Here is a 25,115-nt window from a genome sequence, read left to right as displayed (position 1 = left end):
CTTTAAGTGGTTTTCTAATGAGAACCCAGTCTCCTACATTAAATTTCCTTTTGGTGGCATACTCAAAGGAATCAAAAGACTGTTTTTCCTGTTTCTTTTCCACCATTTCCTGTAGAGAGGTTACAATAGCGTCATGCTTTGATTTAGGAATACACAAGTCTAACCAATCAGGCACTACTCTTGATCTACATTTTTCTCCCTCAATAATTCACACAAGACAGTTCCAGTAGTCGAATGTGGAACAGAGTGATAAGCTGCGAGTTTAGCCTTAAAGAATTTCTTAACTTCACGACCAGAGGAAAGAGCAGTCTGTATCCCTTCCGTGAAAAAACTATTTGCTCTTTCTACAAACCATTGGCAGAGGGACTGTATAAAGCAACTTGAATGTGTGTAATGTTAGGGTTAGCGAGAACATTTTTCATTAGGTTGGAGACAAAATCAGTACCATGGTCTGTCACCATTTCTTTAGGAGCTCCCGCTAGGGGAAAAAACATTCTCAAGGAAAGATAAAACAGATTGTGTGGAGGCCGATTCTACAAAACGGGTAACAGATCATTTTAGAGTAATAATTAAGACCATTATAAATCTATTGCATGTGGGTAGCAAATTAAAATGGGCCAGAGAAATCCAAAGCTACTTTAGACCATGGTTGATATGATAAAAGTACATTTTGGAGAGGTTTCTGCACAGTCTTCAAATGTTTGTCGGAGAACAAACATTAAGGACATCATTATTCATGAAAGGCCACCAATAACGTTCCCTTGGTTTTTTGCATGTGGCAGTGATGGCTAAATGGCCTTCATGTGCTAACTTTATAAGCATCTCTCTCAAACCTTTAGGAAGAATAAAGCAATTCTGATACATATTCCACTTTGTCAGGATAGCCTCTATTAATCTGGGAGATTGCAAATGGGTGGTCACCCTTTAAAAAAAAAAAAAAAAAAAAAAATATCCAAAACTTTGATCACAACTTCATCCTGTGAAGTGGCATATATCCAATCAGTCCCAGAAATGGTTCCATTAAGGTCACTAACTGCATCAATGGCTGCAGCACCACATTCATATTCTTCCTTCAGGTCATCAGAAGCAGGCAATGGCAAACGTGAAAGACAGTCAGTCTGAAAGATCTTTCCTCCTTGAATATAACTGATTGTAAAATAATACTCCTGCAAATTTGGAACGCAGGCGTACAAGGCGAGCTAAAGCTTTACCTAGTCCATCACCATTCAACAAAAATATTAGGGTCCTTTGGTCGGTGTATATTTCAAAAGAATTACCCCATAAGTAGGTTCTGAACAGCCCAGATGCAGTCTAATGCCCTCCTTTCTATAGTACTGTAGTTTGTCTCTGCCTCTAGTAGGGCCCTTGAAGCAAAAACTATAGTGATTTGTTTGCCATTCACACTTTGACTGAATACAGCTCCAATGACTTTCAAGCAGGCATCCACTATAATAACACACTGTCCTCCAACAATGAAAGGACTTAGAGCAGGGGCACCAAAAACCAGATCTTTGACTTTTGTAAATGCTTCAACTTCTGAGGTCCAAGTAAATTTGACACCCTTTTTAAATACACTTCTTAGAGGTTGCATCACTGTTAGTAATGGGGCTTCTGGTTGGCTAAGGTAGGCACCTCAGCCAAGCAGAATCTACCCACTCTAGTCAGGGCAATTCAGAAACACAACTTAAATTGACCTGTGCTCACCCTCTGGTAGCTTGGTCTAGAGCAGGCAGGCTTAACTTAGAAGGCAGTGTGAAAAGTATTTGTGCTTTTTACCCCAACAGTGACCCAATGTACACACCACAAAAGAAAACTCTCCACACGGGGTTATAAAAATAATCAGAATCTTTATACTTTTAACTATATATTCAAAAACAATAATCCCTTTAGTTGTATCTATAACAGTGCTTTGGGCTATGCACCGCAATGAGGTTTTACCTCATTGAATGTTCGGCATAGTTACGGAACTTTGAGAGCAAAATGTGGAGACGTTTCACCTTCAGGTAATACAGTATTTTCTCAGCCGCGCTCTCCTTCCTTGAGCAGCCTAGAAGAAGTATCTCTGGGCAAAATCTGGCTTTCTCACCGAAGCAGCAAGAAGAAATGCTGTTTGCGGGCGAAGCTGGAGGAGGACAGGAGGTGACGAAGGCTCCTTTGGTCAAGCCTGGCCCCTCAGATGCAGAGGTATAGGTGAGGGAGGGGCAGTAAGGGAGGTTATTGTCCCGAGTGTACCTCCACCGGCAGGAGGTCGCACTCGTGGCACTCGCGATGGCACAGCTACTACTCCCATAGCAGCTGCAGGGCTTGTGATGGTGTTCTGGCAGTCTCTTGCAGCCATCACACAGCGCTGCAGTGTTCTTGCACCCTCCGGGCAGGGGGTGATCTCTTCAGGAGTTACTCCAGTAACCAATCAGCAGGAGAAAGGTCGCAATGGAGGCTCATCTGGCCAGTACAGGCAGTGGGAAATCAGGTTACTGTACCGGTCAGCAGGGTGAGTCTCCAAGGTCTTGGGAGGTGGCCGGGGACAGCTGGTCAGTCTTTTAAGGAATGTAGTTCTTGGTGGGACAGGTCACGCCACAAGGCCCTGGAGTCACTCTGGCAATATTTAGAAAGTTGATTATGCCGGGCAAAGGTCAGCAGGTCACAGGGCAGCTCAGAGCGACAGGGCAGCAATTACTGGGAACGGTCAGCACAGTGCAGGGGTAATCCTGTTGGTGCAACAGCCCGTACTCCGACAGGGTCTCTTCCGGGTCCAGTCGTGATCTGAGGAGTGGGTCATGGGGCCCACTAGTTATACAGAAGAGTGCCTCTGATGTAGGGGGATGACTAACAGAGAAGGCTTGTGAAGTGCGTAGAGCCCCCTTTCAAGTTAGTCTCAGCTCCAGAGAGCCAGTGGGAGGTAATTAGCCCTATTGTGCGGACCAAGCCCTTATCATTTTAGACGCAAGTGTGAGACCCATCCCACCCCTTCCCCAGGAAGGGCACATCAGTGTGCAGATATGGCTAAGTATCCTGTGTTGTGTATGTCTGAAGTCAGTGCACAAGTAGAACTGTCACCCTACCCAGGCCAGACGTGTATTGGAGGGAGACTGAGGGCTCACAGGGCAGTGAGTGCAGAGAAATGTCCACTTTCTAAAAGTGACATTTTTAGGCTAGTGATAATGAATGAATGAAGGTTGGATTTATTAACAGATTTATAAAGTGCATGGCTACCCGGAACCAGGTTTCCCAGCGCTGAAGAATACTGGAAAGCAACAGACTTTTATTCTGATTTTGGAAAAAGAAATGTTTTTAGTTGCTTGCAAAAGCATTGTCAATTCTTTTCGCTTCTCAGGCTCACAGGGAGAGAATTCCATAACTTTGGTGCAAAGTAAGAAAAACTCCACCGACTCCTTATATTTGTTATCACAAGGAGGTCCTGGGAAGACAATCTCAGAGATCCCCTTGGTAGATAAGGGAGAATCCGCTGTTGAATAATTCTTGTGCCCTGCTTGTATTTGGCCCAATGGACTAAACAGAGAGTCTTAAACTGAATCCTACTCCAAACTGGAAGCCAATGCAGAGATTTTAGAGCACCAGTTGCTGAACTGAACTTAGGGATCCCCAGAAAAATCCTAGCTGCTGCATTTTGAATAAGTTGCAATTTGCTCATGACCATTTTAGGACTCCTAGGTAACTAGAGTTACCGTTAACCAGGTGTGACAATATCAGTCCATGGATAATGATCCTTCTGGCTTCTAATGGAAGCTATTTCAAGATTTTACGGCGAACCCTCAGCAGGCCAAAACAGGTGCCTGTGAATCCATGGACAGTTTGTGATCTAATACAAACACCAAACTTTTTAAATTTAGTTTTTGGTTGAGGTGCTCACCCGATATAGATGGGCAGCTGATTTGTTGCAAAATGGACGGGTTATTGCCAACCACCAGTACCTTGGTTTTCTCCCCATTTAATTTAAGTCAACTGTCTCCTATCCATTTGGCTACCTCCGTCAGACAGTTTAGCTTTGTGGAGGTACTCTGAATATCCTGGGATAATGAGACGACCAATTGAGTATCATCTGCGTAAGAAACCATCATAAATCCAGAGGCACCCACAATATCAGCTAATGAACTCACAAATATTGAAGAGGGTTGGACTTAGCGATGAGCCCTGAGGGACACCACACCTCAACTTATAACTATAAGAGTAGCAAGATCCCGCAAGGACCTAAAAGCTCCTTTAGCTCAAGAACGAGGTTAGCCAACTTAGCACGGAACCAAAGACATCAAGGTTTTCCAGGTGTTCTATTAGCACGTCCAGCATGATCAGTAAAGAAGATTTATTATTACCAATCCACTGGTACTAGGCATGACCCAGCCATTCCTCTCATATCAGGAATGATAACTTAAAAATATTATAAGGAATTCCTATTGCTGGCTTATTAGAGGGGTAGGCCTCACAGCAATGAAAAAAGCACTTGAGGGTTTTTTTATTACCAGGACATGGAAACTGTGAGGTACATGTCCTTCCTTTCTACTTACATGGCACCGTGCTCTATGGGCGTGTAATGCTTGGCAAGGGGTTTTAAATGGCAAGTCGGCATGGAAGGGTTACTGCACATACAGGCTCTGCCCAGTGGCCTGCCTGAGACATGTTTAAAGGGCTACTTAGTGGTGGCACAATCAGTGCTGCAGATCCACTGGTGCAAAAAGAACAGATGATGGATGGAATGCTGAACAATGCAGACATTCACCCCCAGTCACAAAGATCTGGGTTTAATCCATTGTTTTGTGCTCACCACGCCACCCCAGTTTGGACCCAGCCATACGCAAATCCGTCTTGACCCCCTTCCTCATGGGAACAGTCCAGCTTGAAATGCCAAGCCAGGTCCTCCCTGGACCGGAAACAAGCATCCCAGGACCAGTTTCAGGGTATCACCCTTCATCACCTCGGCTAGCTCGGCTGCGCACAGTGAGCACGGGACCCACATCTGGGCATACCCTTCCCTCTTGGGGTGACAAATGCAAAAAGAACAGATGATGGACGGAATGCTGAACAATACAGACATTCATCCCCAGTCACAAAGATCTGGATTTAATCCATCTGGTAGCATTTTAATTTACAGGCCCTGGGTATATGATACACCACTCTACAAGAGAATTATAGGTAAATTAAATATGCCAATTGTGGATACACCAGTGTAAGTAGATCTCCAATGTGCAGCCCAGAGTACTCAATTTTTTTTTTGCTTAGTTTAATTATTATCTGTAGAGCAAAACGGAAAAGTGTGTGTACGAAAAGAAAATGTGTGTGTTTTCAGAACTCATATCTTGAGTTTGTAGACAAATGGTTGAATTTCCAAAATACATTTAAAGCATTTGGAGTGATTAATCTTGCAGCAATGGGAGGCTTATTACTCTTATTATTGCCATGGTGTTTGCTGGGGATGTTGCAGCTGTGGCTATGCATTACCCAGGTAAAGGCATAACAAATTAAAGCGTTTTTAAAATTACAACTGCCAACCCTGCCTAATGCACTAAGGTTATCCCTTCTGGTAATCTCACTTTAGGTGGCCACTAATATAAGCACGTATGATGTAGTCAAAATTACAACACTAACACCACAAGTGGACCAAGGTTTTTTATGCAAATGTATTTCTTATTATAGAAAAAGTCAGGATGTCCAAGCACTATCCAAATAAAATGAAGAAGAAAAAACAAAAAAAAAAAACCTTCAAACTACTTCTGAACAAAGTATAAAAAGGCATGCCAAATGCTTCTGACAACAGCAAAATGACAATCATACCACGTCTGTACACATTTTCAGGCACTGCTGAGAATTAAAGTCCATTGGAACACATAGCGCACTCAAACTTCCAAAGGATGTAGGCTACCAGGACCCATTTCATATATTATGGAACTAGGTTCTTTTTAAGCCACTTCACATTCAGAGGTTTGAGATGAAGCACAGGATTGGGGATAAAAAGAAAGAAGCAGCAGCAAGCATGGTGTAGATTCAGCCCAATACACAAAAACAGAAGTTTCAACTGACCAGTCTGCTGAGGAGAATATGTGATAAAATTTGCAAATAAAGGAAATTATTTCATTATCTTTAGAAGCACACCTAGCCCAATGTGAGAACTTTCAAAACCTACAAACCAGTGCATCCTGTCACAGTCAAAACATCACACAAGCAGTCCTACTTAAGGCCCTGCACCCTATAACCTACAAACAAGTTACATTAATGTAGGGGTCAATCTGAGACAGAAGGGCAAGGCTAAAGGGTTAGAGAGTTTGCATTGTGCCACTCAGAGGCATGCAACAGATGGGTGGTATCTCAGGATATACAGAGCATCTTAAGAAATAAAACAAGCATTTGCTATGCAATAGGTCTCATGTTTGCTCGAGTTAGAGGTATTAGCGCTGTAAATTCCTAACTTGACTTTGCTTGCTACATAAATTGAAAATGAAAAGTAAATCAATTGACATAAGTGAGCCAATTCAAAGTGCCATTGCTGCCATGAGCGTATAGGAGAGACACAAAAGGAAAAAGAAGTTCACTCACAGTCAAACGTATCGGCAAAAGTGCAATTATCCATGGCACAGAGGGGGTGTCCAAGGCAGTAAAAAAAAAAGTGCCCCAAGGACAAGAGTAAAGCATTTACCAATGATAAAGAATTCTGAAAGGCAAGCCCACGAACAAGTGATAGTGATGGGTGTGCAGAGGGCATGGTTAAAAGTCCACAGATAGATTACAACAGGTCATTGCGCGCTCAACCTAAAAACAGACATCCATAATCATGACCATCAGGTGACGCTGTCGATGCCATCACTCAGTGGTGTGCAGGACAGTAGCAGTTGGCATTGTGCATCAGGGGAGATTTGGGTGATATACAGTTAAGGGACAAAGAGTGATGAATGACGAGTACACATGGTGATATGCCATGGGGGAAACACATCAATGCCCCACATGTAATGTGGCACCGTGGGACATTTCTGGAATTTTTTGGTTAGACACATTTGGCACACTAGGATAGCTACATTAAAACTTATTGGAAAAGCTCTACAAATATCACACTGCAAAAATGTGTCCAGCAAACCCAAGAACTAACTGAATGACTCACTCATGACATGAGCCAACTGACATTTATGCATTGAAGATTTAAAACACAAGAATAACATGCACATTCCCTCTTTAAGGGGATTTGAGGTTTGCTCCCGCTTTAAACATTTCACTACTCTGTCAGTATACCAAATGCTGCACAGAAAAGGTGTCTCAAATATACTTTTTAGATAGTTTAATTTACTCTGCTCCACTGACCATTTGACTCCAGTCACCAAGGTCATCATGTAATTAATGAACACGTTTCTCATTTTTGGTAATGCTCTTTCTGGTAGAGACTATCCAGCTGTAGATTCCTCACCTTTTGAATATTCCCCTGGTGCCAGTCTGGATCTGGAAAATTTTCCTTATGAACTCAGCATGCAGAAAGCTGTCATTCTGCTGCTCCACACTTAGGTCATTCTGCTCCGGAAATGAAATGTAGGGCTTATAAAAGGTGTCACTCCAACCTGCTGACGTCAGTTTGTTTTGAGACTGTCTACGCCACCAGGCGTGATGCCCCAAAAGCAAACTGGTTGCCAGTGTGCAGATTCCTAGCCTTGGGATCTTATTAATGGGCACAGTTCAAACACCAACCGGAAAGGATGGGAAGGCTGGTGAGAAATCTGTGCATAAATAGAGTCTGTAACAGAATGAGCGTTACCAAAGGCAAGTAACTTGTTTTTCTGACAGAGATGTCTAATTGCACTGCTGAACATCACCTTTTGAATAGATACCATAGCAGTACCCAAAGGAAGGAGGGCTGTGGATGGATCCAAACTTGGAAGTCGTGCAGAACTGAGCAGCCAAAGTGGCCTTCTCTCTGGACTTGGATACCCAAACAACAGAGCTTTGTGCTCTGCATGCTGATGCAGTGGTAGCAGCTTTGACCCTGTTGGAATGGGCATGCAGTCCTTCTGGAGGCTGCTTCTTCAGCAGTGCATAGCAGATCTTAATGCAGAGCATGATCCAGCATGGGATGGTATGCTTCTGCACAGCCTTGACTTTTTTGTACCTGCAAACCCCATAAAGATCTGATCGTCCACCCGGTGGTCTTTGGCGTGTTCAATGTAGAAGATGAGCACTCTACTAGGGTCCAAGTGCAGTAGAATTTCCTCCTCCCTAGAGAAGTGATTGGGAGCACAGAGACCCAACAGAGTGATGGCTTGGCCAAGGTTGACCGTAATCACAACTTTGGGGAGAAAGGGTGTCTTTGTAAGCCGTACCAGCTTGTCAGGGGAAAAAAGTGGTGCAAGGCAGATTAACACACAGCCTGAAGTTTACTCACATGCCGTTCTGCGGTGACACCAACAAGGAATACAGCTTTAATAGTGAAAAGCCACAAGGGACGACTAAGGGGCAGTTCAAATAGAGCACACATTTGATAAGGGCAAGAATGAGGTCCCATTGGGGCATCACCAACTGAGTCAGGGGATACATATGTTGCAGGCCTTTCAAACCACACCTCACAACACTTAAATAAAGAGGGCTGATCAGGCAACCGTAAGAAGGCAGAGAGAACCAAAGATAACATTTAACTGTGCCCAGGGCAAGGCCTTGCCAGGCGAGAGAACAAATAAAACATCAGAGAGCTTGCTTGTAGGGGGTAAATATGGCGAGTGCCACCAAACCACAAACTTTTCCCAATAAGAAGAGGATATTGTTTTCATCGAGAGATGTCGGCCTGCCAAGCAGACATCAACCACCTCGGTTGGAACGTCAAAGATGTTCAGTTGTTGCCGCTCAATCTCAATGAATGAAGTTGGAGATTGCGAAGGCCAGGGTGAAGAACACAACCATTCTGCTCTAACAGAAGATCCTGACAGAGGTAGCAGTCTGATAGAAGGGCAGATCAGAAGCACCAGGAGGTCTGGATACCAAACACTACATGTCCAGTCAAGAGCCATTAAATGACTTGGGACCAGTCTGCCCTAATATTCTTGAGAGCCTGGGGCATGGGTGGTATCAGCAAAAAAGCATATAGGAGTCCACTCAAGGTGGAATACATCTCCAAGCAAGAGACACCTTAGATACTCCCAACGCTCAGAAGTGCCGATATTGTGCTTTCTCAACAGTGGCAAAAAGATAGTGTCAAGGTTCTCCCCGATCGCAGAAGAGGCCTTGCACCACCTCTAGATGTAGCACTCATTTGTGATTCTCTAGGCGCCGACAGCTGAACTTTTCTGCCTTGGCATTCAATGACCCTGCCAACTGGTTCACCACAAGGAAAATTCTTTAGTAGTGCAGCCATTTCCAGAGGCGCAAGGCCTCCAGGGAAATGGGTCCAAGACCCCACCCCGCCCTGTTGGGTGCAGTACCACATGGCAGTGGTGCTGTCCCTGAGCACCTGTACCAGCTTCCATATGATGAACAGTAGAAATGCTTTTGGTGGCAAGCGGACGGCCCTCAGCTCCAGAAGGGCAATATGGAGCCGGGACTCTCCCGGAGGCCTCTAATCTCCACCTTTCCAAGATGGCTTCCCCAACCCAGAAGCCATTCATGAGTCACCAATTGCAGCTCTGGGTGTGGAAGGGAGAAAGTTCTGCCACAGAACCTATCATGGTCCAGTAGCCATCATTTCAGAATGACAGGAGGTTCGCCGTAGTCCAGAGGTGACTGACAACTGTTTAGGGCAAGCAGTGGGGAAGTTACGGGGGGAGGGAGGGGCTGGCACCACCGAAGGTGTGCTGCCATCACTTTTGTTTACACCAGGGGGGTACTGATAAGTACAAAGGGGAGCACAGCAAACTTGAAATGCTCCTCTCCCATCAAAAACTGCAGGTTATGCCAATGAACTGGCAAGACAGGACTATGGAAATTGCCATCCTGCAGGTCCAACGCCACCATCCAGTCACCAAGATGTAAGGTGGGCAAGACCTAGGCCAGGATGAGGTTCATGAATTTTTCATTTCAGAGGAAAAGTGAAAAGGGGCACATCGAAAACAGGCCGAGGACTTGGGCACCAGAAAGTACTGGTATTCCAGCCACGTCCTACTTCTGGAGAAGGCACCTTCTCTTTGGCCAAAAGCACCAGCACTTCCTGACACAAAATTAAGATTAGGTAGACAGAAAAATGTGGGGCGGGTACGAAAGGAAGGACAATGCGCACCCTTGGGAACAATTTGAAGAATCCATCTGTCCATTTTGATAAATGTTCCCAGCTGGATAGAATTAGTGGATTCTGCCCCCCATCGGGTAGCTGTAACCCTGCAAGAGTACACTATAAAGGTTTGGCAGGCGGGGGAGGCAGAAAGTTGGGGGAGAGTGGGGTGCACTGGGCAGCATTCTGAACTTAACAGAAGGGGCAGTGGGCACCACACCCTCTCCAGCAAAACTGGTAGGCTCACCACTGGGGTGAGACAGGTGGACTGTCCTAAGCAATAAAAATGACTGGCAAAACTGGGAAGAGAATGCTCTCCTTAAAGCGCAGTCAGCTTTGACCCCTAACAACTTATTCCTATCGAAAGGCATGTCCATCTGTGAGGACTGGATTTCACCCAAGACCCCAGTGGATCAGAGCTGTGCATGGTAACGAATGGCAACACTTGCTTACGGCCTGCTCAGAGCCAGTTGTGAGCAAGCCACTGTGAATTGTGAACTTGGCTGCATCACAACCACTGTAAACAGCCTGTGAGAGATCAGGACGAAGGTCTTCCTGAACACCGGGGAGGACTTGTGCCCCCGAGTGGCAAAGGGGGTGGGTGTAGCAGCCTAGCAGGCAGGAGGCAATAATAGATTAGAGGGGTAAGCTGTCTGAGGACGATAATCTTAACTCAAGTCCCTAGGAGGGTATTTGTCAAGCTCTCACTGATTGGGACAAGAGTCTCTGAAGCAGTCTGGCCAGGCTGCAGGACCTAGGTAAGAATATTTGTTTTCACCTCCATTGTAGGGAGGCAGAGGTCAAGCACTTCAAACACCCTACACATAACCAAGACATAGGAAACCGATTATTCTGTTGCTGGTCTTCGAGAAGCGAAAAAGGCTGCTTCCAGGGAGGTATTCAGCCCATTAGCTTCTTGCAAGTCCTCATACCAGTTATTGTCTGTGTAGGGCTGAACGAACTCATCACTGTGGTTACTATTCATTACCTGAATTCATCCCATAATTCCAGCGCAGAGAATGTTTTCTTCTTTGAGGTAAATGTAATGCGGAAACCCGATTCAGTTGCAAAGTAGGTCGAAGTTGGACTGGCATCAGAAAGAACAATGGGAGCCGCCAATTCGGGCTGCCTGGCATAGCGTGGTGGTGGGTACCAGTAGTGGCGTCTGTACTGGAGCCGAGGACAGAAGCAGCAAAGATGGGTCTTGTTGGCACCAAGGGTGAACCTGCTGGTGGTAAACCAAGACGATGGCCTCTCAGCTCCATGGGGCCAGAAAGAGTGCCAAAGGGAGTCTCCACAAGTCTGAAGAGCTGGAGCATAGCTTCGCTGAATTCTATCTGGTGCAGCATGTCTGAAGGCCCTGAAAATGTAGGTTGTGTCGGAAAAACTTGCAGAATCAGCTCCAAAGTCGGCTGACTGCGGAAAAGAGACCACTGGTGACACCCACGGGCTTCGTTAGGCGAGTGTTAACGGCAAAATGGCACTCCACTCTACATTGGCTTCTTACGTTTCTTGTGCGTACCTGAAGCTTTGTATCGCAACAAAGACCAGACTTTAGATTTGCTTTGTCAGCTCTGGAAGAGGGAGCAAATCTTCGACTTGGGGTGACACTCAGTCTATGCTAGCTTTGGTTCAAACCCAGACACTACAGGAACATCTGGTGGATATCTGTCACAAACATCTGCTTAAACCTGTCTTTTTAGGGGTGACATCCCAGGCACACTGAAAATCTTGACAAAACTCAAGGTAAAATGTCTCTGAGAGATGAGCTCCAGGTCCATGTATGGTGGTGCATAAAAAGGGAACAGATGTCAGCATGCGGGAGTGGTGCCTATAAAAAGGTACAACACATCATTTCCGGAGCTGAACTACATTAGTCTGGAGCTGCAACAGAGGTACTATGGAAAAGTTTCCAGATCCAGTCTGAAGCCTACGGAATATTCACAAGGTAAGGAATCTGCGGCTTCAAGTCCATCAGAAAAATACAGTGTGGCATGGGAAAGGTAAAAAGTTCAACAATTATCTTGGTTCTTTTAGAATTTACACTGTACATTCAAATGATTTCTGTGAAGATGGTAATTTCCCCCATGAGAGTCAAACAAATGAAAACAGAAAAAGCTAGTAAAATAAAATGGTTAAAAACAAATATTTCCTGGTGGCATGATTTTGCCAGCTAAATCAATTACAAAGCCAGCAATTCCACAAATCTATCGCTTGCAATAAATATCTCCATCAGGCTTTGGCATATCTGAATACTACTTACCTGCATTCATGAAGCCATTAATGAGCAAGTCATCACAACACATTCCAAATGATCAGCTTTAAGAGTCCTTTATATGGATGTGTCTTTTAGATATTTTATTAAGACATTATTGATTTTAGAAAACCCTAGATATACAGGATCTAAAATACATCCTCAAACTGGCCTCTGTGTCTGGAATGAATACCATAAGAACACTAAATTGATGTTGCTCTGGATCTAGCATTAACCTGTGGTCACCGATATGATGAAAGTACAGAGCGATGATTACTATGCATCCAAACAAGGCAACATTTAAAAGGGCTTAGACACAAGAAGCAAATAACTTCTACTGATGGTCACCATGGTCATTCTTGCAACCTCTATGACATACATGGGAGCAACTTGTAGCTCTGAAATACAGAAGCCATCATTAAAAGTAAAGAGGTAGTTCTAAAAAATAAACTGCAATTACAACAGAAAGACATTGTCTTTAGGAATTGTGATAATACGACATGCTAAATTAAGCTATTTAGGATTATTGCACTGGATAATCACTGTAGATTTTTCCATTGTGGAACACAAAACTACATGCAGAAGCTCAACATGTATGAGCCTTAGAAAACAAACTATATGAGCCCAATTCACACACAGTTGGCAGGTGGATTCTGTTGAGTTATGTTTGTAACATTACTTTGTAGTAGTGTGCAGAGACTCACAGCATGATGGGAAAGTCCTCTATACTGCTGCATGACAGGACTGTGGGAGCACACTGTGGTGGTGGGACATGAGGCACAATGTTGGGAAGAAGGCAGCGGACAAGAAGGATAGGAGGACTATTACTAACTGCAATGTAATGTTTGCTAATAATGTCAAGTCTCTGGTTAGGTGAGGCACAAAACTGGGAAGAGACCCAGCACACAATGAAAGACTGGATCTTACTGGGTGGGTGGTAGCTGAACACTGGAGCGTTCTCCTAAACAAGGGAATCCCCCTTGCCCCCCACACCCCTAAACAAAAGGTATGCCATCTTTCCCCATAAGCACTTCTGAGGCGATGAACTAACAATATGAGCACTCTGTATATCAACAGTTGTTATTTTACAAATGCCTTATTATAATTACTTGGAAGAAGATGTCAAGTGTAAAATAATGACAGTGTTTAAGTCATTACCTGCCTTGCAAAAACTGACATCTACCTGAGGTAAGAAGATTCAGGACTGGATACTTTCACTGAAGCCACAGCTACCTTCTAGAACTTAACACCCATTGTCATCTGACCTAAACCCACCCATCACTGTGTCATGGCCCCTAGTGAAACTAAGTGTCACCCTGACAGCTTTTTGAATTCTAAAATATAGCAATAACCATGGTTCAGTGGACCCCTCTGGTCTATGGACCACGGTATCACAGTACCAGCTGTACCAATGGAAGCTATTCTCCAATTAAGTTCTGGTGTCACAGGGTTCGGTTTTCAGATGCACTGGCAGCATGGACTCAACTGATGTGCCAATCCAAATCAGATTGTCCGCAACCCAGACACAACCAACTGAGAAATGCGAGCATAAGACATTTAGAGCAATGTTCAATCTAGTGAGACATAAAAAGGACAGTTAGAGGGACACCAAATTCCCTTTCATGATTAAATACACACCCAAGGGTCACTAGAATATGCAGTGCACATCCTAAATTATTTGTTTAGAAATTATAAGCCTAAACTAGTGCACACAATATGAGCTGTTACTGCAATGAAGATGAATATTAAGACAGCAATTACGTTCATGCGCAAAAGCAGAAAACACTCCAACATTATTGCTATGTCTTCAATAGCACTAGCGCCTTCATTTACTACTTCTAAAGAAACTAGTTGTAGCACATTAGTAAATAAAAAGCCTTTTCTCAATTTTGTTGACTGAAAAAGCAAAAACAGCTGCAACACCAGCCGAACAAAAGGAGGAAAAAATTGAAAGCTCAAAGCAAATACACCAAAACCAACAAGGAAGCAAAGAGAAGCTTTAGAGCTGATTAGTTAAGAATAATCAATGGTCCTGCCACAGAAGCCTAGGAAGCAGTAAACCATGGAAAGCTGAAAGAACTCTATACCATAACAAGGAAACACTGGCAGATACAGCTAGCAATAAAGACCTATTAAAGAAAAAGCTGGGAATACAATCATGGGTAATGAAGGCCAACAATGAAGATGGTGGAGCACTTGACAAGGTGCCACTGGTTTGGAAGGAGAAATCTCTCATCAAGATCCCCAAGAAGGTTGACCTGACTACAGAGGGATATCTCTTCTATCAACTCCAGGTAGAGTGTTTAACAGAGTCCTCCTGAACAGAATGAAAGAACAAGTCGACAGCTGTGAGACCAGCAAGCTGACTTTCACAAAGAAAGATCCCGCACAGACCAGACTGCAACACTGTGTATCATCCTCAAGCAATTGATGGAATGGAGCTCTCCCGCCCATGTCAAATTTATAGACTATGAGAAGGGATTCAACAGCGTGGACAGAGAGAGACCCGTTGGAAACTCCCCTGCCACTAGGGTGAGCCAGATAAACTTGTAAGAATCATCAGAAACTCTGATGAGGGAATGACATGCAAGATAGTCCATGGAGGACAAGTCAGAGAAGCATTGCAAGTGAGGACCGGGGCCAGCCGAGAGGGTTTGCTCTCACCTTTTTGGCATCCTGCTGGCAATAGACTGGCTTGTGAAGACATCAACAGCAAGGAGAACAAACGAGACCCTGTGGACACCTTGGATACAGCTCAGTGACCTGGAGTTTGCAGCAAGCTAGCCTTACTCTCCCATACCCATCAGCAGATGCAAGACCAAAAGTGTGGTAGCCACATCAGCACAACCTGGTCTCAACATACACAAGGAAAAAACATGTGGCTAAAAAGGCTACCATGACCAGCAACAATGCAGTCACTCTTGTATGCGACGCACTGGAAGAAGAAGTTGAGGCCTTCGCCTATCTAGGCAATGTCATAGACCAGCAAGGCGACACAGATGCCAAAGTCATGGCAAAAAACAACAAAGCAGGGGCTGTCTTCATTCATCTTAAGAACATATGGAAGTCCAAGCACCTAACACCGCAAACAAAGATCAGGCTTTTTAACATCAACATAAAACTAGTCCTTCTGTATGGAACAGAAACTTGGGGAACAACAGTAACCATCACCAACAAAGTCCAGATCTTCATCAACACACGACTGAGGAAAATCCTCCAAAAACCATCAGCAACAATGACCTATGGCAGCAGACTTTCCAACTCTCTGCTTGTGGCGCCAAGGCCTTGAGGCTAACTACAAGGAGTTAGGTTACACAGAGTCAGATTGAAAGAAATGCCCTGGACAGAAATGTCTGGAGAGTCCTGGCTGATAGCCTATACCCCAGGAGGGGGAGTAGGCATAAATAAACAATTATAAGTTTTAAAATGGGTTACATCCGCATACCTCATTCCAGGACAATGTATGCCATTGTCAGCTCTCAAAGATCTGTGTGTGCTTGTGTTAAGCACAGCCAACAATGCCATGGCCAGCCAGCTCATGAAGGCCACTTATCTCCCAGCTTCAGCTAATGTGGGTGCACAACTTTGTCCTGTCGCCTGGTGTGAAGATCCTCTATGACCTCTGGCTACCTACTCATGTTTTTTTATAACAGTATTCAGAACTTCGTTGAAGACTTCTAGAGTAAAGGTTCAAAAACAAGAAGGCGTAATACCCTTTCAGCTACTTTCAAACTATTAGACAATCCTCTTTTGAAACAACAACAAACATAACACACAATTATCAACCTTCTAGAAATCATAATTTTGTATTAAGGATTTAACATGAACTGATTAACTGCAAGGATTAAATAGCATAAATACATTAATAAAAGCCTGGTTATCACACTTACAAGAATAGAATATGAAAAGAATATGCATTTTATTTAATCATATGTATTCACCTTTGATTAATCAGTTAGTGTTAGAAATGGGGTTTCTGATTGGCTAGGTTATGCAGCCAAGTCAGGCAGAACCCACCACTAGCCAGGGCAAGCAAATTACACACCGAAGATAACCTGTGCTCACCCCTTGGTAGCTTGGCACAGAGCAGTCAAGCTCAGGAGGCAATGTGTAAAGCATTACCACAACACACTCACACCAAAATCACCATAAATACACCACAAAAGAGAGTTCAAACCAAGTAATATAAAAATACAGTACACTGTATATAACACAGACCAAAATGTCATAGACCATAGGTATTGTGCAACCATGGTAGTAAGACTCCATATTCACATAATGCAAAGCAAAACAGCATCAGAAGATCTTTGAGTACCTTGGACATAAAATGCATCAGATTATAGAAATTAGGTACGTAACATCAACACAAGGCAACGTGTTTAGGGAAAGTTGGATTACACTATATCACCATCCCCACCTAAATAAATTGCAAGTAGGATCAACTGGTTTGGAGAAAACACACACATCACCCGCAAACATAGGCCCCAGCGCAAATGCATTTTTAGGAGCGGGGGTCACAGCAGACTTGGATGGGCCCGCTGAACCAAATGTATTCAGGAGCAATGTGTATGCCACAGAAGCACCTGCAAGCCTACACTATGGGATACAGTAATGTGGGTTTCTTGTAGTGCAGGAAAGCCCGAGTGCATAGATTACAAACAAAGACTCCTTTAGCCTGGAGCAGACAACCGGCTGCCTGGTACTCAAGAGACCTCCAGTGAGGTTGTACTGAACAATGGGGCACAGACTCTTCAATCCTGCCGGAGGCCTCACTGGGCCATCCAACATCAGGAGAGATGCTATGATACAGCCACCCGTGAACGTGCGGTGGGGCTGTTCTTGCTCAGCTACAATACCTTGGTTAATGCAGGGAATCACATTTGGATGGTGCGGCAGCATCTGCAATTAGGTGCATGGCTCAGTGCAAGTTGCAAGGGACAGCTGCTGATTCACAAGTACTCTCCACATGCTGGGGGCTATACATTAACTCTAAAACTTGTACCCACTGCTGGGAAGTTCAGATGCAGTATGCGACACGCGCTGAGAGGACAAAGGGCACTCCACACGTTAGAAGTCCATAACACGCTAGCCATGTCCGGCTTGTAGAGTGAGAACTGGAGAACCCATCAGGCGCTTATATTTACAGGGGGCAGGGGCAACAATCAGAGCTCATCATGAGCTGGGTCCCTGAGAGAACACTTGGGGTAAACCCAAGCAGACAGCAGTGGGCGTGCAGGCCAGCACAATGAAAACCAGTAGCTCTGATGGCAGTCTCTCCTGGCAGCACAACAGTGCCTTGGCAAGAAATGGTCAGAGCAGCCGGCAGCTGGGCAACACACAAAAAAGCAATCCAGTGAGTCCTTTAGGTCTCACCACAAGTAGCAGGCAGCAGGGCAACATCAGTCCAGATGAGTTCTTTGTGCAGCACAGCACAGCAGCCCTTCTGACAGAGGTTCAGTCCCAGTTCCAAAAGTGCTCTAAAAACATGGGGTCAGAGCCCCTATACTTATTCTCCAAAATGTATTTGTTCAAGGGGTGACTTCAAATGAACACTTTCAAGTGTAACACAACCCTTTACCACCCAGGGCTGGCTCCAAATACCTGACTGGGTAAATCAGCCCTTTGTGTGAGGGCAGGACACACCCTATTGACATAAAAGGTATGAACAACATCTCCCTCTCCCAGCCCAGTAAGACTATCAGTATGCAGATGCCTCACCTGTCACACCCAGCCCTTCTTGTTTTTTGGCCCTCTGGAAAGTATGCACAAAGTGTAATTGTCACTCTGCCCTAGATGTGGATTGTAGTCAGGGTGCAAATCTGTAGTTATAAGCACAGAGAAATGCCCACTTTCTAAAAGTTGCATTTCTCAAAAAAGTAATGTAAAACCCAACTACACCCATAAGCAGGATTTTTCACTACCCTTCCAAACATGCCCTCACTGCTCCTTTCTGATCAGAAACTAAAACTATATAAGAGAATTCCCAATGCTAACTTGTGAGAGAAGCAGCCCTCAGAGTAGTTAAAAACACAATTGGCAGTTTGTCACTGCTAGGACAGGTAAAACATAAAAGTGCATGTCCTACCTTTTACATACACATCACCCTGCCCATAGGGCTACCTAGGGCCTACCTTAGGGGTGACATAGGTGTAGTAAAAGGTAAGTTTAGGCCTTAGCAAGTAGTTTGAAATACCAAGTCCATAAGGCAGTAAACGGTGCACACAGGCACTGCAGTGGTAGGCCCGAGACAGCTATGAAAGGCTATTTATGTGGGTGGCACAATCAGCGCTGAAGGCCCACTAACAGCATTTAATTTACAATCCCTGGGTATATGGTATACCACTCTGCAAGTGACTTATAGGTAAAGTAAATATGCCAAACAGGTGTAAGCCAAATATACCATGGTTTAGGAGGAAAACAGCACATGCACTTTAGCACTGAACCACAGAGGTAAAGTGCCCAGACTCCCAACGCCAAGAAAAACAAGGTTGGAAAACATAAGGAGGAAATTAAAAAGACTGGAGATACCCCTGCAGAAAGGGCCATTTCCAACAGTTAACATACATCATTCACTGAAGGGGAATACATGCCTTAAAGTGGAAAAAAAATAATGATATTAACGACACTCCTGTTTGGATGCAGGAGCCACAAGCAACTGAAAAAGGGACGGAGGCACATTGGGCAGACCTGAACAGGAAAGCCCCACAAGTCCCCTCACCTCCACTCCGCTGTCCCAACCTTTGGCCAGTTAAAATCCCACCGCCCTGAATCAGTCTTTTCCAAAGCTCCAGGAAGTGATCACAAAATAAGAATGAAACAGATAGTGCCTGTCTGTATCTGAAGTGGGCCTCGTTTTAATTTTAGAGCATCCATGTTCGAATCGTGCATGAGCTGTAAAGAGCCCAATACTTTCCAACACACACAACTCAAGCAGGAGACTCGCGTTTTTAATGTCAAAAATAGTTTTCACTCGAGCACGTTCTCACTTAAAAAGTAATCTACTTCAATGTAAAACAGCTTGCATAAAAATCAAAACACATGTAAAACGCCCAAGCAAAATTAATTTTCCAAGTCTTCTTGTGAGTGGGAGAAACCACGAGAACAGTTTTACAAATGAAAATACATAAAACCCCAATAATTACGCTTCCAATTCAGTTCAATGGACTGTTCCTGGACCCGTAGCGATGGTACACAATTAGCAGGCACACGCACCGTTAACTGGGGTGGGTGTGGAGGGAGCAGGTACCCTCTGTAGGCGAAACTCGTACTCACAGGTACTCCGTGCAGGCCAAAGCTGGTGATTGTTTGATGTGAGACAACAGGCTGGGTGATGGCCATACACACCGAAGAACTTTCAGCAGTGCAGGCACACATGAAGCGGGAATTGCAGCTTAGGGCACTGGGACAGGGGCTGGCGGAGATCGCCCTGCCCGCACACAGCACTCACATCACCGGTGCAAGGAGGGAGCGGCGAGACCGTAGGACCTGCCGATAGACGCCTAGGCCAGCAGCAGCAAGCAGCAGGAGACTGTACACCGGAAGTGAAGTCCTCATGACGAAAGTATTGCCCGTGTGGCTTTGGGCAGTGTATCGCGCCTCGCGGGCTGCCTACCGGCTCTGGATTGAAGTAGAGGGCAAGCCTAACTTTGTAACCATTTCACTTTGTAACCATTTCACTCACCAGTAATAATCAAGTTAGCAAGGATAGCTTGTGTCTTCCGTCTGCAAACGGACGGGCGGGTCATGGGTCCTGAGTTAGCCCCAATGGGTTTCCAAAATACGAATCCTAAATCGAAAACGACAACTTTCCCCCTATGAAAAGAAGCCCCAAACTACCACTGATTCTACCCAATCAAGCTTATCTTCTAGCGGTCACGAAATAACTTTCAGAAGGAATATAGTTAGAGAGACAATTGAAATAGCTCTTTCTATACCAGTTATTTTTACACTTCCTTTTTCATGTTGTAACTCTTAGAGTGTAATTCAGTTCTGATTTTAACGTGCGCTCATTTCTAACGTCTACGCTTTATTTATCACTTCTTTTGAAAGTATGTTCAAAAGGCTAAAAAATGCTAACATTTACCTTTGTGTATGTATTATGACAAAAGGTAGCTAAAATATTCAAAGATGGCGGCACTTTGCAGGCTATACTTGTCCTTTTCAGAAACGAGATTTTCGAAGTTCTTGCTAGTGTTTCCCTCAAGGTGGCCCCGCCCCTTCACCGTAGGCTTTCCAATGATCAAGTAGCATCAGGCAAAGCTCTTATTTATTGGTTGAGCAACTGCTGTCAATCATAGCACATGCAGCCCGGCGGCCTTTAAAATAAACTACGGCAAACCAATAATCTGGTTCCATTAAAGTGAAAGTATTTCTTTGTGGGCTATTTTGATGTGGTTGTATGAATGGGTCAGCGAGTTAATTTGAGAATTAATCATTGATTGGATTAATGAATAAATAGGTCAGACGGACGAATAAATACCTGAGAGTGGCTTGAAATGTATACACGGCACGTGGGTGTAGTTTAATGTAGTAAGAGGTCAAAAGTGGAAATGAGTTGAAATGTATTCACAGCCTACCCCAGACGTGGCTTCTCTGTTGCCAACACCGAAGTAACTGAGCAGAGTGGCACCCACGGGCTACGACGCTTCTACATGACACAATAATGGAACATATTTGTACAATGCCTTTGAGAGAGCGTAGTTTAAATATCATACATTATAGACGTAAATTGCCTACATTTGATAATGCAATATTAATAATTAGTAATTGAAATATATTAATAAACGTAAAGATTTACTCATGTATGAACACTAATGCTGAATTAATCCTTTATATGTATTATTACGATCAAAACTGTATTCATTAGAACTCGTATGTCTTAAGTTAGCATGAGTCGCGAACTAGCCGTGTAACTCTCATTTTTAAAGCGTATTTTCTGCTTCTCCAGTATGCGGACTTGCAAATGACCATGACCCAGCTATTTGTTCTTTCTGTATTTGTTAGTTACATGCAGGAATGTTCTCATTCGTATGCTAGTAGCTTTTAGCTCAAAATTGTGTGATTTGAAACAAACATGGACACTTCCAAGGACAATGAGACGAGGGAAGAGAACTTTTGACCTGAGACGTGTGCCAAGATGGTGAAGTAACCCCGGACATGCCACCTACGAAATGTCGATTATGAAGACCAATTAGAAAACGAGCTAATATCAAGAAATGACAAATGTATTACTTAATGTATAATTTGATTGGTTACCAATAGTGGGGTGTAGTTATTAACCAATAGAATTTTGGGGGAATGTATTACGAAAAGGGGATAAAAACTCATGACACGAGAGACGAGACGCATTAGGTAGGGAATGATATCGATTGCATCCAGAAACTCTGTCACTCTATTTGGTGATTTGAGACTTAGACAAAATCATCCTAGCCCATAGACTGCCCTATTACACTTTCCTCCTTATGAGGAGAGTGTCCCTTGCCTCTAATTTAGATAGATTGACGGTGAACTAACTGATGTCCTGAAGACGAAGACTGATCCTGTATGCTGACCTATCTCGAGGAGGGTAATTATATTGCTAACGGAATCTATATGCCTTTCTTTCTAGGTACCAACTGCTGTATGTTTAATTAGGTATCTTAGTTAGATGTTTTCAAAATTGATATTCTAAATTGTTTTGCATGAAGCCCAACATGCTAATGCTAATTTGAGGTTAGAGAAGGTACTCATTTGACTGACGGAACTGACGTGACTGACATGTAGCTATGCTGAACTAATATTCTATGGTTTATTATGCACTATGTTCTATTTACCCTGACGCATCTATCTTATGTTTCTGATTATCGCATTATTGAAAGCTTATTGTAGTTGCTACCTTGTGATTATGTTCTTATGCTTCTTGGGTTTGAGACTAATACGTTTACTATTAGATTGTAATCAATAGGGAATAAATTCACAAAATCCTCCTTCAAGGTGTGGTTATTTGAGTCTGAGAATTAATGAATGCGCCGAAGGTTCATTACTGGTTATGGTGAGATATAATGCTAATGGTTTAATAATTGATAATCTCGTCTTACGGAGACTCACCACTGGGTCCAAAGATTCATCGACCTAAAACGAGTCCTGATGTGTATAAATTGACATAGAAGGACGCGTTAGCACCTTAAAGTCATAACATATCTTCCCTTTGTACAATGGAAGTATTTCCTTAAAAGAACATAAGAATAATGCAGTGATGTCAAAGAAACATGAGAACGACAAGTAAACTTTCATTAAAATTCTACAGCAGAAACGCTCCCACAAGCAAAACCTTTCTCAACACTGCAAGATTTACAAATATGCTACAATATTATCATTCAAACACACAAGTTTGCTACAGTTTTTTTGGCTCCGGTTCAAAATGCCTTTTACTTCCCTTCCACCACCCATACTTTCTTCCTTTTCTCAATCAAGTCAGCATCTTACATCAGCATGAACCCACTATTGTCCTTATGGTTTAAGTTTGATGATGGAACGCATTCACCCTCTTTTTGGTATAACTCCACTCTCCTCTTATTCTACTTATTTCCATTCTCAAGTACTAAATTCCAATCATGAACAGACCTGACTTTAAATGGGCCGTAGAACTTGGATACGCCCACTTTTACATGTCCCTTCTTGATCTTTAGCCATTCTCCCTCTTCAACTTTGCTCTTGTTGTTTTTCCGAACTTATTCCACCTTGTTCAAACACCCCCTTTCCGCAATACCCATTCAGGCTTCAATTTCGTGCCCAATTTCCTCTCTCGCATGCATTTAAATGGAGACATCTTAATGGACACATTCTCAGTAGTGTGATAGGCCTATACAATTTCCTCTACCTTTCTTTCCACATTTTTGTCATTTTGTACTCCCATGAAAATGGTACCCTTAGCTAAGCGGTTAGCTCTTTCCACAAGACCATTACCTTGTGGGTTGTACAATGATGTGCGCCAGAGTTTAATCCCACACTTCTTTATAAAAATGGTCATCTCCATAGATGTGAGTTGTGTGCCATTGTCTGTAATAAGGATCCTGAGAAAACTCTCCCCTCTAAAAATGTTCTCCTGCTCTATAATGGTACTTTTAGTTGTCACTTCTTTCATAAACGTAACAACAAGCCACTTAGAGTACACATCTATCATCACCAAAGTATATTTGAAATCTGGCTTCAGACTTTGCATTGGGCACATAAAGTCCATGCACACATTGCACCACAGCATAACGGGATTCTCAGTCTGGGCCCTTTTTTCTTCCATTCCCGCTTTAAGACTTTTCTTACTCTCCTTGCAGTCTTGACAATTGACAACCCAGCTTGTTACCTTCTCATCCATCCATGGCCACCAAAACTTTTCACATAACCTTTTTTTAGTCATCGTCTGCCCCAGATGTCCTTCATGAGGCTAATTTATCATACGTTTCCTCAGGCCTATTTAAAGTACAAACTTGTTCAATCTCATAATTACACCATGTCCTCACAACAACAATTCTTCCAGGACTTTGATATAGGGCCTAATACCCACCAACACAGTACTTTTCCTCCTACTACCATGTAATAACATTTCCTTCACTATCTTTAGAGCATCATCGCTTTCCATCTCTTTCTCCCACTCCTCTCTGGTAACCACTCCCCTACAATCTTCTTCTATGTCTGCCACCCATGCTACAGCCCCTTCATGTTCTTTTATCAATACCGCTTGTTCATCTACCTCACTCCAATCCAATGCAAGCTGAGACAAACAGTCTGCTTGTACATGTGTTCAGATCGAAGCACACATTTCCAACCCAATATGTAGGTAAGAAAATATTCAGCATTCCAAGGCACCGCCAGTGCTTCTCGCTTAATTACAGAACAATTGCATTCAGTGTCTGTAAATGAACGAGAAGCAAAGGCCACAGTTTTTTTCTGTTCCATTGTGTACTTGGGACAGAATTGCACAAATTCCAGAGGTGCTAGTATATTTGTAAGAATAGTTTTGAGTGAAATGTCATATGGCATAAGAATATCTGTCCTACAAATTTCTCGTTTGATATCCTAAAAAGCCTTCTGTTGTTCAGTGTTCCAAACAAATGTATTTGTTTTAATACAACCCATAGACTTTCAGTCTTTTCTTCAAATCTTTTGACAGACATCGAATAATACTCTGTTGCAGAGTGACCAGGCACTCAGAAGAGTATAATCCGGTTAGATCAGTGGGAAATTGTATCCCTATGTGGATGGATCCAGAAGCGGAGAAGAAAACACTGATTCAAAGTTGGTGTTGGTCAAAGTCTTTAATCCTTAGCGTTTGTCATAGATGAGTTTTTCATTTGTGTAGAGAGACAGCCAACACGTGTTTCGTCACACAAGTGACTTTATCAAGGCTGGGCCAGGACGGCCAGGGAAAGTACGAACATGGTTGGTATGTAGATAAGTAGGTGAGAGAGAACTGGATCAGGTAAGTTGAGTGTAATGTCTCCAGTCGTCGAAGAAGGGGGGCAAGGAAGCCCTGATAAGCTTCCAAACGAATCCCTCACAAATAGGGCTCGGTTCGTCTGTTGTACGGAGTGAATCGAATAATACTCTGTAAGACTAATAAACGAACCAACTAGCCTTTATTTGGGGGAACGCAGGCTTGTCTTATAGCCTTAAGATCATCCTTGAGCCTGACCCCTTCACTAG

General features: G+C 43.5%; 1 protein-coding gene across 3 annotated transcripts in view; it reads right to left on the bottom strand.

Annotated features, from left to right (window-relative positions):
• TRRAP (transformation/transcription domain associated protein) overlaps positions 1 to 20,017 on the bottom strand; it is a 1,102,174-nt gene extending 1,082,157 nt beyond the window's left edge. The window contains exon 1 of one of the 3 annotated variants that reach the window (XM_069209830.1): positions 19,710 to 20,017. The gene's annotated coding sequence lies outside the window, so the exon portion shown is untranslated. Of the gene's footprint in view, positions 1 to 19,649 lie in introns of all 3 variants that reach the window. The other 2 variants (XM_069209829.1, XM_069209828.1) reach the window with 2 other exon arrangements.
• Between the last annotated feature and the right edge of the window lie 5,098 nt (positions 20,018 to 25,115).

This window comes from Pleurodeles waltl, chromosome 10 (genome assembly GCF_031143425.1).
Source record: "Pleurodeles waltl isolate 20211129_DDA chromosome 10, aPleWal1.hap1.20221129, whole genome shotgun sequence".
Classification (NCBI taxonomy): Eukaryota; Metazoa; Chordata; class Amphibia; order Caudata; family Salamandridae; genus Pleurodeles; species Pleurodeles waltl.
Note: the sequence above shows the minus strand (reverse complement) of the source record. Positions and strands in the feature narration are given on the sequence as shown.